Source organism: Ovis aries, chromosome 14 (assembly GCF_016772045.2).
Source record: "Ovis aries strain OAR_USU_Benz2616 breed Rambouillet chromosome 14, ARS-UI_Ramb_v3.0, whole genome shotgun sequence".
NCBI lineage: Eukaryota > Metazoa > Chordata > Mammalia > Artiodactyla > Bovidae > Ovis > Ovis aries.
This window is the reverse complement of record NC_056067.1, coordinates 38238891-38253113: the sequence shown is the minus strand read 5'-3', so window position 1 is coordinate 38253113 and position 14223 is coordinate 38238891. Positions and strand designations below refer to the sequence as shown.

The 14223-nt window shown below is 37.5% G+C and overlaps 1 protein-coding gene across 1 annotated transcript in view; it reads right to left on the bottom strand.

Moving 5' to 3' along the window:
* The window catches only part of PMFBP1 (polyamine modulated factor 1 binding protein 1), a 475252-nt gene that overhangs the window by 280734 nt on the left and 180295 nt on the right, over positions 1-14223 (bottom strand). Inside the window, exons 5-6 of the mRNA XM_060398457.1 lie at positions 14046-14183; positions 12368-12664 (exon numbers count right to left, since the gene is read on the bottom strand). The gene's annotated coding sequence lies outside the window, so the exon portion shown is untranslated. The remainder of the gene's footprint in view (positions 1-12367; positions 12665-14045; positions 14184-14223) is intronic.

Below are 14223 nucleotides of genomic sequence, written 5' to 3'. Positions count from 1 at the left end.
TTGGATTTCATGAGGTTTCCCACCACCCTGACTAGAGTGGCTCATGGTGCCTAAACTGTCTGTACAAACAATATGGTTTGTACAAATACCTCCTTTGCTTTTAGGAGTCTGAAATTTTGGTATGTTTCAGGCACAGGGTGCCTTTATGTTGTGGTTTGGTCACTAAGTTGGGTCTGACTCTTTTGTGACCCCATGGACTATATGCAGCCCGTCAAGATTGCTCTGTCCAAGGGATTTCCCAGGCAAGAACACTGGAGTGGTTTGTCATTTCCTTCTCCATATTTTCATTTGTTTTAAGACATTTGCTCTTTGATTTCTTCTTTGACTCACCAGTTGTTTAGAAGAGTATTGTTTATTTCCACATATTTACAGATTTTCCAGCTTTATTCCTGTTATTCATTCTTAGTTTCAACTATTGTAGGCAGAAAAGATACTTGGTATGATTTCAATCTTTCTAAATTTATTAAGACTTGTTTCGTAACCTATTAATCTCCCTAAATTTGTTAAGATTTATTTTGTGGAGGAAACTGATAGCCAAGGGGGTGTCTCTTGGCACTGAGCTGTGCTGACTTGGGGATGTGGTATCATAGGTAGAGAGAAACTTTTCCTGCCCTTTTCAGTGCATCTTGGGGCTTCTCTGGTGGCTCAAATGGTTAAGACTCTGTCTGCAATGCAGGAGATCTGGGTTCTATCTCTGTCAGGAAGATCCCCTAGAGAAGGGAATGGCAACCTACTCCAGTATTCTTGCCTGGAGAAATCTCTGGACAGCAGGAGACTGGTGGGCTACCGTCCATGATGGTAAACAGTTGGACAGGACTGAGTGACTTTCACTTTCTCTTCAGTGCATCTGTTTTTTCGTGAATAGTGTGCTGGAACTTCCCCACTGGATTCCTGGACTTTATACAAAGATACTCTTATCTGTGAATTATTGTAAAAATTGATGACATGTCAGAGGATGACAGAATAAAACACTTATTCTGCCATACTGCTAATTATGACAAAGTTAGTGTGACAAAAAATTCTACAATAAACCAAGAGAACTATATATTCCTAATAAGGACAGTGCCCTTTCCAAAATTAAGATTTTTTTGAGTATAGGTCTTTGCCTACTAGAAGTTTAAAAGAACTAGAAGAAGTAGGGGGAAGGTAGATACAAAAATGAATTGGAGAAAGGAGAATAATGACAAGTAGATTAGACAGTTATCATAATAGTGCCAAGCAACAGATAAGAAGATCGACTTATAGTTAAAAATAGTGACTTGAACATAAAAACTTACACTTTCCCTTTGAATATTCCACTAAAATGAAGTAGAATGATCAAAAAGGGATAAACCCATAGGCCAAAGAAAACAGAAGAGGAGAAAAAATATTAAAATTTTAGAAGCCAGAAAGGAAATGGATTAAGTCAAACAGATTAAATGAATGTCTGAAAATGGAAGGTGAAGTCAAGGGGGGAGACAGTTTAGAAACAAGTCAAATCATACTACAATCTCATAAAGACACAAATTGTAGGTCCTAGATATTTCTGAATGTGGGAGAATAGCTAAGATAGGAAGCAATGAGGACTGGGTAAAAGTCTGTATTAGAAAGACTTAGACCTACACGTAGCCTTTGCCAACTATATAGCTGAGCAAACTGGCTCTCTTTTGTCCATTGGAGAAGACTAGATATTTACTCTTTGAAGAAGTACAACCAGTGGGACTTTGAAGTGGAGTACCAGATTGGGCGAAAGACTGTATCCTCATTTTTCAGAACTGGTGAATTATTGAAACTCTATGTATTAAATAGTGATAATACTAGCTACTTTACCAAAGTTGGCCCAAAGAATGCTGGAAGCCAAGTCTATACTCTCCAAAGAGGAGCTCAGAAAAATCCTCTCTGAAAAATCCATTATAAGCTAAAATATTTAGAAATACTGACATTTGGAGGTTCATAATAAAATGGTCACCAATAAAGTTGGTCATAATAAAATGACCAATTATTTTGCCTAACTTGACACCAATAAATAACAATCCACATTCATGCAGAAAGAGCTTTTGAAGATCTTTATAGTAACTCAAACTCAGACACAAATTGAAAGCCAAGGACCAAGTATTTGAATAAAGGTCTTCTCTTGATACATTGAAAAACCAAATAAGAAAAAAAGAGGATTTGAGGAAAAAAGAAATCAAGAAGGAGAAAATAATCTCATAAGATCTGTAATGAATATTCTCAGAGAATTAAGAAAACATCTTGATTACATTCATGAGTCAAATACAAGAGACTATTAAAAAAGAAATGTTCTCTATGTAGTTATTCTTCAAGTTAAAAAATATAATACATACAGTACATTTTTGGTATTGAGTCCTTTGGTATACAGTCGCTAAGTCCTGTTTGACTCTTTGTGATCCCATGGACTGCCTCATACCAGGCTTCCCTGTCCTTCACCATCTCCTGGAGCTTGCTCAAACTCATGTTCATTGATTCAGGGATGCCATACAACCATCTCATCCTCTGTTGTCCCCTTCTCCTCCTGCCTTCAATCTTTCCCAGCATCAGGGTCTTTTCTAGTGAGTCATTTCTTTGCATCAAGTGGCCAAAGTATTGGAATTTCAGCTTCAGCATCAGTCCTTCCAATGAATATTCAGGACTGATTTCCTTTAGGATTGACTGGTTTGATCTTGTTGTCCAAGGGACTCTCAAGAGTCTTCTCCAGCACCACAGTTTGAAAGCATCAATTCTTTAGTGCTCAGCCTTCTTTATGGTCCAACTCTCACATCTATATACAACTACTAGAAAAACCATATCTTTGACCATACAAATCTTTGTCAGCAAAATGATATTTCTGCTATGTAGGTTTGTCATAGTTTTTCTTCCAAGGAGCAAGTGTCTTTTCATTTCATGGCTGCAGTCACTGACTGCAGTGATTTTAGAACCCAAGAAAATGAAATCTGATGTTTCTGCATCTATTTGCCATGAAGTGATGGGACTGGACACCATAATCTCAGTTTTCTGAATGCTGAGTTTTAAGCCAGCCTTTTTACTCTCCTCTTTCACCTTTATCAGGAGGTTCTTTAGTTCTTCTTCACTTTCTGCAATAAGGGTGGTATCATCTGCATATCCAAGGTTGATATTTCTCCTGGCAATCTTGATTCCAGCTTGAGCTTCATCCAGCCTGGCATTTCGCATGATGCACTCTGCATAGAAGTTAAATAAGCAAAGTGACAATATACAGTCTTGTCATACTCCTGTCCAAATTTTGAACCAGTGTGTTGTTCCATGTCCGATTCTAACTGTTGCTTCTTGACCTGCAGACAGGTTTATCAGGAGACAGGTAAGATGATCTGGTATTCCCATTTATTAAAAAATTTTCTACAGTTTGTTGTCATCCACATAGTCAAAGGTTTTACTGTAGTCGATGAAGCAGATGTTTTTCTGGACCTCTCTTGCTTTCTCCATGACCCAGTGAATGTTGGCAGTTTGATCTCTGGTTCCTCTGCCTCTTTGAAACCCAGCATGTACATTTGGAAGTTCTCAGTTCACATACTGCTGAAGCCTAGTTTGAAGGTTTTGAGAATAATCTTGCTAGCACAAGAAATGAACAAAATTCTATGGTGATTTGAACATTTTTGACATTGCTTTTCTTTGAGACTGGAATGAAAACTGACCTTTTCCAGTCCTGTGGACAACTCCTGAGTTTTCCAAATTCGCTGACACATCGAGTACAGCACTTTAACGGCATCATCATCTTTTAGGATTTTAAATAGCTCAGCTGTAATTCTGTCACCTGTTCCTAGTAATGCTTCCAAAGGCCCATTTATACTCCAGGATGTCTGATTCTAGGTGAGTGACCACACTATCATGGTTATCTGGGTCATTAAGTCCTTTTTTGTATAGGTCTTATGTGTATTCTTGCCACCTCTTCTTAGTCTCTGTTAGGTACTTACCATTTCTGTCCTTTCCTTGCCTTGCCTGAAATGCTCCCTTGTTTATCATCAGTTTTCTTGAAGATATCTCTAGTCTTTCCGATTCTATTGTTTTCTTTCATTTCTTTGCATTGTTCATTTAAGAAGGCTTTTCTATCTCCCTTTCTGTTCTCTGGAATTCTACATTCAGTTGGATATATCTTTCCCTTTCTCCTTTGCCTTTTGTTTCTCTTCTTTTCTCAGCTATTTGTAAAGCCTCCTCAGACAACCACTTTACCGTCTTGCATTGCTTTTTCTTTGGGTGGCTTTGGTCACTGACTACTGTACAATGTTTCTTTGGGATGATTTTGATCACTGTCTCCTATATAATGTTACAAACCTCTGCTTCATACTTCTTCAGGCAGTCTATCAGATCTAATCCCTTGAATCTATTTGTCACTTCTACTGTATAGTCATAAGGAATTCGGTTTAGGTCATACCTGAATGGCCTAGTGGTTTCCCCTACTTTCTTCAATTTAAGCCTGAATGTTTTTATCAGGTGCTCATGATTTGAGCCACAGTCAGCTCCAGGTCTTGTTTTTGCTAAGTGTATAGAGCTTCTCCATCTTGAGCTGCAAAGAATACAATCAATCTGATTTTGGTACTGACCATCTGGTGATATTCATGTGTAGAGCTCACTCTTGGGTTCTTGGAAAAAGGGTGTTTGCTATGACCAGTGTATTTTCTTGACAAAACTCTTGTTAGCCATTGCCCTGCTTCATTTTGTACTCCAAGGCCAAACTTGCCTGTTACTTCAGGTATCTTTTGACTTCCTACTTTTGCATTCCAATTCCCTATGATGGAAAGGACATCTATTTTTGGTGTTCATTCTAGAAGGTGTTGTAAGTCTTCTTAAAACCAGTCAACTTCAGCTTCTTTGGCATCAGTGGTTGGGGCACAGATTTGGATTACTGTAATGTTGAATGGTTAGCCTTGGAAATGAACAGAGATCATTCTGTTGTTTTGAGGTTTCACCCCAGTACGGCATTTCGGAGTCTTGTTGACTATGAGGGCTACTCCATTTCTTCTAAGGAATTCTTGCCTGCAGTAGTAGATATAAAGGTCATCTGAATTAACTATGCCCATTTTAGTTCACTGATTCCTAAGATGTCGATGTTCAGTCTCCATCTCCTTCTTGACCATGCCCAATTTACCTTGATTCATGCACCTAACATTCCAGGTTCCTATGCATTATTGTTCTTTACAGCATTGGACTTTACTTTCTCCACCAGGCACATCCACTTTGGCCCAGCTGCTTCATTCTTTCTGGAGCTATTAGTAATTGGCCTCTGCTCTTCTCCAGAAGCATACTGGACATCTTCCAACCTGGGAGGCTCATCTTTCAGTGCCACGTGTTTTGCCTTTTCATACTGTTCATGAGGTTCTCATGGCAAGAATACTGGAGTGGGTTGCCATTTCCTCCTTCGGTGGACCATGTTTTGTCAGAACTCTTCACCATGACCTATCTGTCTTGGGTGGCCCTGCATGGTATGGTTCATAGCTTCATTGAGTTACACAAGCCCCTTTGCCGTGGCAAGGCTGTGATCCATGAAGAGGATCACATTGTAGAATTATTTAAAAGTGGTACATATGAAGATACAGTCTGTGCAATTCAATGGCTATTTCAAATTCAGTATAGAACCAACTATAGCTATTTCTCAGCTATTAACTCTTGTCCTGCTACTTACTAGCCACATAACTTTGGGTAAGTACTTAAATTCATGGGGTCTGTTTTTTACCCTGTGGTAAAATGTAAAGTCTTTTAAAAACATTAAAAATGGCTAATATATAAAGTAAATAAAATACCAGCATATAGGGAGATCATCATTATTTTTTACTGTTAGAGATGTCACGGAAAAAAGATTTAACCAAATAAAATTAGCCCTTTGATATTATAATTTCTCTTCCTTAGTTTATCTTATTTATAAAAAGGTAAAACAGGAAACAGGTTTGGGATAAATGAAAAGGAAAAAAGGAATAGAATGCAAAACTTCCACTAAAACAACTGCATGAAAATACAAGATTGCTTTTATGGCAATCGCTTGTCAGATGTTGAAAGAGCTTGGTTATAATAGGGCTGCAGATAAGCCAAAAAAAAGCAAATCAACATGAAAACAGATAAAATATAAGAAATAGAATAAAGATCATATTGCAACCTCAAAGCACATAAGTAGTTCACGTCCCCCAGCATTCATACACAGTTAATCAACCCACCTTCTTTCTACATGCAGGTTCTACTTGGCTCATCAGGAACTTTAACCCTCAGGCCAACCCTGAAGGAAGAATTAACCTACTTATTGAACCCTTAGGCAGTGTTCATGGTCAGAAAACCAGAAAGTATTTGAGGAACATACTGAAATGATCTCAGCAATTTACTGCAGTATCCCACAACCACTGAAGGAAGAGATTAAAAGTGATGTACTATTTTAAGAAAAAGTAGTCTAAACTTATTCCTTGGTTTAAGTTCTGCTGCCAAACGGAATTCTCAAAATACTTTGGAAGTGTAAATGAATATAAGATCTATTTTAGGTAAACTATTTAATGAAGAGAGGATAAAATATCAGTTACATTTAGGCGAGGAACATACCATTACTATTCACAGCCCAGCACACAAAAAAGCAATTTTGAATGACTAAGTTCAGTCTTAACCCAAATCATATTACAACAGTACAAACAAACTGGTAGATTAAAATGGGTTGGCACTCTAACATCTTAATGACACTAAAAACCAGCTGAATGTGAAATATACCCTTGAGAATAACTTGGGTGTTAACAGCCAAACAAACACAAGCCCACAAATTTTCCCTTGCCCTTATTTGCTTCCTCAATCTGCCAACGTGCTAATTCAACTGCTGATCTGCTTTAATCCCAACGTTTAGTAGATATTACAGTAAAGGAGTACGTCAAGGCTGTATATTGTCACCCTGCTTATTTAACTTATATACAGAGTATATCATTAGAAATACTGGACTGGAAGAAACACAAGCTGGAATCAAGATTGCTGGGAGAAATATCAATAACCTCAGATATGCAGATGACACCACCCTTATGGCAGAAAGTGTAGAGGAACTAAAAAGCCTCTTGATGAAAGTGAAAGAGGAGAGTGAAACAGTTGGCTTAAAGCTCAACATTCAGAAAACGAAGATCATGGCATCCAGTCCCATCACTTCATGGGAAATAGATGGGGAAACAGTGGAAACAGTGTCAGGCTTTATTTTTTGGGGTTCCAAAATCACTGCAGATGGTGACTGCAGCCATGAAATTAAAAGACGCTTACTCCTTGGAAGAAAAGTTATGACCAACCTAGAGAGCATATTCAAAAGCAGAGACATTACTTTGCCGACTAAGGTCCGTCTAGTCAAGGCTATGGTTTTTCCAGTAGTCATGTATGGATGTGAGAGTTGGACTGTGAAGAAGGCTGAGCGCCGAAGAACTGATGCATTTGAACTGTGGTGTTGGAGAAGACTCTTGAGAGTCCCTTGGACTGCAAGGAGATCCAACCAGTCCATTCTGAAGGAGATCAACCCTGGGATTTCTTTGGAAGGAATGATGCTAAAGCTGAAGCTCCAGTACTTTGGCCACCTCATGAGAAGAGTTGACTCATTGGAAAAGACTCTGATGCTGGGAGGGATTGGGGGCAGGAGGAGAAGGGGACGACAGAGGATGAGATGGCTGGATGGCATCACTGACTCGATGGACGTGAATCTGAGTGAACTTGGGGAGCTGGTGATGGAGAGGGAGGCCTGGTGTGCTGCAATTCATGGGATCGCAAAGAGTCGGACATGACTGAGCGACTGAACTGAACTGAACTGAACCTCCACTTAGCTGATTCATTATATTGCCCCACACCCTTCTTTCTCTCTATTAAAACATGGCTGATATCCACCTTGCTGAAAGTTCATGGTTAATACACTATCCTCTGGAAAGTTCACAGTTAATATACTATCCTCTGGTATGGCCAGGTACTTCTTCCTCCAGTTAAGCAGAAGCTTATTAAAAATCACTTGTGTTTGTCTCCAATATTGTTTACATACATTGCACTTGTTACTTTTATTACTTAATCTAGTCACCTGTATATAAGCTGATTCAATATGAATGCAAAAAGAAAACTGTAGACTGTACAAACAAGAACAGCAACAAACTTAAGCTGAATGCTCTAAAGGACTCAATAAAGAGGAAATTTAACTTGGATTTGGTGTGAATGAGACACTGGGAAAGACTGGAAGAAAACTTGTAAGCATCTATAAGCATTCTGTATTAAAATTGTTTCAAATATCTTACTATCTCCAAAGAAATCAAAATGTGAAATCATGCCTTGTGCATTTAGTGTGTGATTTTGGTGAATGTGTTGAGAACACCATTCAATAACCTACACTCAAAAAAAGACCTTGCCAGCTTTATACCTGAGGGTGTGCATGTGTGCTCAGTCATATCTGATTCTTTGCAGCCCCATGGACTGTAGCCCGCCAGGCTCCTCTGTCCACAGAATTTTCCAGGCAAGAATACTGGAGGTGGTTGCCATTTCCTACTCCGGGGGATCTTCCTGACCCAGGGATGGAACAAGCATCTCTTGATTGGCAGGCAGATTCTTTACCACTGAGCCATCTAGGAAGTCTGTCTGAGTACTGGTGAATAAAAACAGTTTTATGTTTCAAAGAAAGTAAAATGTTTAAGTATTAACATTTTTATTAATCCCAGCTATAAATCAACTTTTTTGGTTAACTGACAAATTTGTTGCTGTTGTTTAGTCACTAAGTCGTGTCCAACTCTTGCAATCCCGTGTAGTCCACCACACTCCTCTGTCCATGGGATTTCCCAGGCAAGAATACTGGAGTGGGTTGCCATTTCCTTCCTCAGCGGATCTTCCCAACCCAGGGATCTTGCCTACATCTCCTGCTTTGCAGGTCAATTCTTCACCAGTGAGCCCTGGGAAGCCCTTTAATTGACTAACTACAGGCCCCCAATTGTATTAGTTAATACAGGGTTCTAGTCTGTTAATCTCAAGAACCTAAAGATTTGTAAATGAATTTCAAACTTAATATAAGATTTCAAAGAGGAGGTAACAGCAAGAACTAGAACTACTTGGGAAGGATAATAAATAGGAAGAGAAACAAGGGTAATAAGGTTCACTGAAAACAGCTTTGAAAGGCAACAGAGACAATAAAAAGGATATTAAAAACAGAAACAGTAAATCGAAAGTAAGAAATAATTTAAAGTAACACCAAAGGATGGATGATTGATGTGAATCGAACCTGAAGATAAAATTATTAATTATTGGTTACAGTGAACAAAATTCACTGAGAAATGGTCATTTAAACTATGATGTACTCAGTGTTTGGATAAAGATGGCAGAGTAAGAGGATATGAATGTCACCTCCCCAAAAGAACACATTAAATATACACCAACATGTGGAATTCATTGAGATAGTTGGAGCTGTTGCCTTATATATTTTTTGTCTCCCTTCTATCTGTCCTATAAGGGTTCCAACTGCACATATATTAGGCCACGTGAAGTTGTCCAAAACTCGTTGTTTCTCTGTCCATTATTTTTGTGTTACTTTTCCTTCTGTGTGTCATTCTGGATAGTGTCTATATAGGTCTTGGAGTTGACTAATCTTTTCTTCTGAAATATCTAATCTGTCAGTCCCTGACATGGTATTCTTTATCTCAGATATGGTAGTTTTAGTCTCTACAGATTCAATTAGAGTATTTTTTATTTTGTCTTTCATATCCACACCTAATATGTTCTTGATTTCTTCTAAGTTCTTGAATACATGGTATTCAGTTGTGGTGGCTGTTTTAATGTCTTCATCTGTTAATTCTATCTTCTATGTCACTTTTTGCTTGATTTAATTTATCTCATTATAGGTTGCAAATATTTTTCCTCAGTCTATACCTTATTTTTTCACTATTTAACACTGCCATTACAATATCAAAAGTTTTCAATTTTTTATAAAGTCCAACTTATCTTTTTCATTTATGGTCCAGGTTTCTTTCCCCTTTATCTATAAAAGCTTTTGCCTAGTCCAAGGTCACAGTGAATTATCTTAAACTTTCTTTAAGAACTTTTACAGTATTAGGTTTTTATTTTGTTTTGTTATTCATTTAAAATTAACATTTACATTAAGTATGGGTAAAGGTATCTATTTATCTAGCTCTAGCATCAAATACTGGAGAGGGCAATGGCAACCCACTCCAGTACTCTTGCCTGGGAAATTCCATGGACGGAGGAGCCTGGTAGGCTACAGTCCATGGGGTCACGAAGAGTTGGACACGACTGACATGACTTAGCAGCGGCAGCATCAAATACAGAGTCGGACATGACTGAAGCGACTTAGCAGCAGCAGCAGCATCAAATATCGGATAAGGCAATGGCACCCCACTCCAGTACTCTTGCCTGGAAAATTCCATGGATGGAGGAGCCTGGTAGGCTGCAGTCCATGGGATTGCTAAGAGTTGGACATGACTGAGCGTCTTCACTTTTACTTTTCACTTTCATACATTGGAGGAGGAAATGGTAACCCACTCCAGTGTTCTTATCAGGAGAATCCCAGGGACGGGGGAGTCTGGTAGGCTGCCGTCTATGGGGTTGCACAGAGTGGGACACTACTGAAGTGACTTAGCAGCAGCAGCATCAAATATTGAAAAGACTATTCTCTCTCCAGCGGGTTATCTTTGACCCTTTATCAAAAAGTTGTGTCTATTTCTAGGCTTTCTCTCCTGCTCCACTTGTCTTTGAGTGTATCCTTACCTCATCATTACATTGTTTTGATTACTGTGGCTCATTTTTCTACATTCATTAAGTTGATGATTTTAAAAAGTGATGATGATGATGATACAGTAAATCAAATTGATTTTAGAATGTTGAACCAACCTTTCATCTATGGAATAAACCTGACTTGGTCATGGATTGTTTTTGGATATTATTCAACTCAATTTGTTAACATTTTGGTAAAGATTTTTGTGCTTATGTTTATGAGATGTGTTGGCCTGTAGTTCTCTGCTCTTACAGTTGCCTGGTTTTAGTATCTGAGTAATGCTGACTTTATGTGTTGGAAAAGGTTCCTTCCGTTTCTATTCCCTAAAAGAGGTTGTTTAGGACTGATATTATTTCTTCTTTAAATGTTGGAAGAAGTTGCCAGTGAAACCATCTGGGCTGTGTTTTTTTAATAGGAAGGTATTTTTAACTACAAATTCAATTTCTTTAATAGACCAAAAACTATTTCAAGTTATTTCTTCTTGAATTCTAATAGTTTGTCTTTCAAGGAATTTCCCCATTCAATTAGCTTATCAAATTTATTTACAAAGTTTTAATTTACTTATCCCATTTATCCATTTACTATCTGTCAGATCTATAGTGATGTTGCCTCTTCTATTCTTGGTCTTGATAATCTGCGTCTTCTCATTTTTGTTCTTATTCAGTCTGGCTAGATGTTAAAAAAAATTTGCATTCTTTGTGAAGAACCAGCTTTTGGGTATGTTGATTTTTCCCTGCTGCTGCTGCTTAGTTGCACAGTCATGTCCAACTCTTTGAACATGTGTTTGAACACAGGCTCCTGTGTTCAGGGGATTCTCCAGGCAAGAATACTGGAGTGGGTTGCCATTTCCTTCTCCAGGGAATCTTCCCAATCCAGGGATTGAACCTGAGTCTCCTGCATTGTAAGTGGATTCTTTACCCTCTGAGCCACTGATTTTTCCTTACTGTTCTCAATTTCACCAGTTTATGTTCTTATCTTTATTATTTCCTTCTTTCTTCTTGTTTTGGGCCTAATTTATTTCCTTAAGATACTTAGATTATTGGTTCAAAACTTTTTGGCTTCTAAAGTAAAGCATTAAAGCTTATTCCTCTGTACTTCTTTAGCTGCATCTTACAAATTTTGTAATGTGTTTTTATTGTCATTCAACAGAAAAGTTTCCTAATTTCCCTGTGACTGCCTCTGTGATCCATGTGTTTAAATGCCAAAAATTTGGGTTTTTCCAGATATCTTTCTGTTATTGATTTTTAGTTTAGTTTAGTCAGAAAATATATTTTGCCCGACTTCAATAATTTTTTTAAATGAACCAGAAAGTGGTTTATCTTTGTTTACATTCCAAGTATATTTGAAAAACATTTATTTTGCTTTTGTTAGGTGGAATGTTCTTATTTTTATTTTCTTAAATCGCTATTAAGTTTTTGAAAATAAAACTTCATTAAAATTTCTTCTTAGAAAGAAGTATGTCACACAAAGTTGGATTCAGAAATCTGCTGGTTCAACATATAAGTTGATTTTGAAAAATCAAAAATTATTTTATTAAAAATTTTATAATGCTAAGTAGTTCTCAATATGAACTTAATGATGTACATACAATTAATAATGACGTAAGAGACAAAGCACCAGAAAATAGATGCAAATAATGAATATGTTACCCCTTCACATGCTTACCTCCTGATCTGTTCCCAGGATGATCCAATGACCCATCATCTGTACTGTAGCCACACTAGTTTTATTATAGTTCTTCCAAGCAACCATGATCTTTTCTTATCTCAGGAGTTATTGAATATATTCTCTGCATGGAGAATACTTTCTTCCTCTTTTGTCTAATTTCTCTTCAGCTTTCAGAACTGATCTTGAATTCACTTTCCTCAGGAAGCCTTTGCTGATATGCTCTTCAAAGTTTAGGTCCTGCTAATATACACTTTCATGGCACCCAGTACTTCTCTTTCACAGACCTTGTTATGACTGAAATGAAAGATATAAGGCCAGATTAGTCAGATTATTAAAGATGTTATGACTTCTCGAAAGGTAGAGAATTATTTCAGAAAAGTTTCCAAAATGAGACATGGATTGACCAACTGAACTGACTTAACTAAAACTGAATGTGACTTCTATCTTGAAGACTTCTTTGAAAGCAGAATTATGCCTTTAGAAGAATAATGAATGTCTCAGTCTTCCATATTACATACCTAAAATGTCCAAGAGGCTATAATTTATAAAATGTTGTTCACAGCAGGGCACACAAAATCAACCAAAATGAGAAATTCCATTTCTCTGTCTTTATAGATCCAGATAAGGTATCTGTTTCTCTAAGACATTGCTTGCCATGGAAAGGAAAATCCATATACAAATGGCAAGTTTGGCTCAAGCAACTTTTCTTTTACAAATCGAGTCTAAAAATTAATGATTTAGAATCCAGTAATTTCTTGTAAACTTTTAGGCAAAGAATTTGGTTGAAAGGAGTGAAAGGAAAAATAATCATTTTCATAAACATTTGGAACCTTGATTTCTTTTAAATAGCATTCAATATTACTAGGGAACACTTGTAGGAAAATATATAGAGCTTTCCTGGCAATGGAGTTGGAAGAGCTGCCTTCCCCATGTCTCTTGGCTCACTTTGTAAATTGTGTGTAACACTTTTAGACAGACACTGGCACTCATAAATTATACAACTCATCTGCATATTCCAGTCATGAAACATTATGCAAAGTGACATGATTTGCATAATGGATTCCTCTTGTCGCTTCACTTGCTCCGTGCTTTTAAAAAACAAAATGAAATAAAATGAAAGCATGAAAAGGTGAAAGCATTAAGTTCCCAGCCTTGCCTGTCTCCTTCCCAACTATAGTATCAATTGCTTTTATTTTGTACAGGGTATTGGGGTGAAGGGAAAACAAAATTCTACACATACAAACAAAAAAGAAAAGAGCATTCATATGAATTTCATTTTTGATTACAAGGTACCTACTTTCTCAGTAAAATTCTTCACCATAAATAACTCATTTGAGTCAAGAGGAACAGTAACAAAACAAAACACTGACATATAGAGAGAAAGTTTATGGAACTTTCTCCTTAAAAAAAAATCTTTTTCTTTGCCTGTGATATTTAGGGGAGGCTAGCCTTCCTCTTTATGACTTAAAAAAAAAACGACCAGGTATTTGCTTATTAATGGAAAAAAGCATACTATGGATTAAATAAATGGTCTGGGGGAGGATTTCCCCCATAAAAAGAACTTCTGAAGGGTTTCCCTGTTTTTGAAAAACAACGGAGAAGACAGAGTTGTGCCTTGATTATTTAACAAAATACAGAATGGTTATATATACTGTAAGGATGAGGCAGTACCAACCACGTCGACTTCTATCGGCTCTACTCCAATAAGCAGGCAACGCTCCTCAGCAGTTGCTAGTTTTGCTGCGGGCTTTCCCTGCCCCCCCTTTGCACCAGTGCGAAAGGCAGAGTGTGCCAAGCGGCTGGCGTCTGTACCCTGTGGGAAAAGTTAACTGTAATTCTTCGGCTTTTAAAAT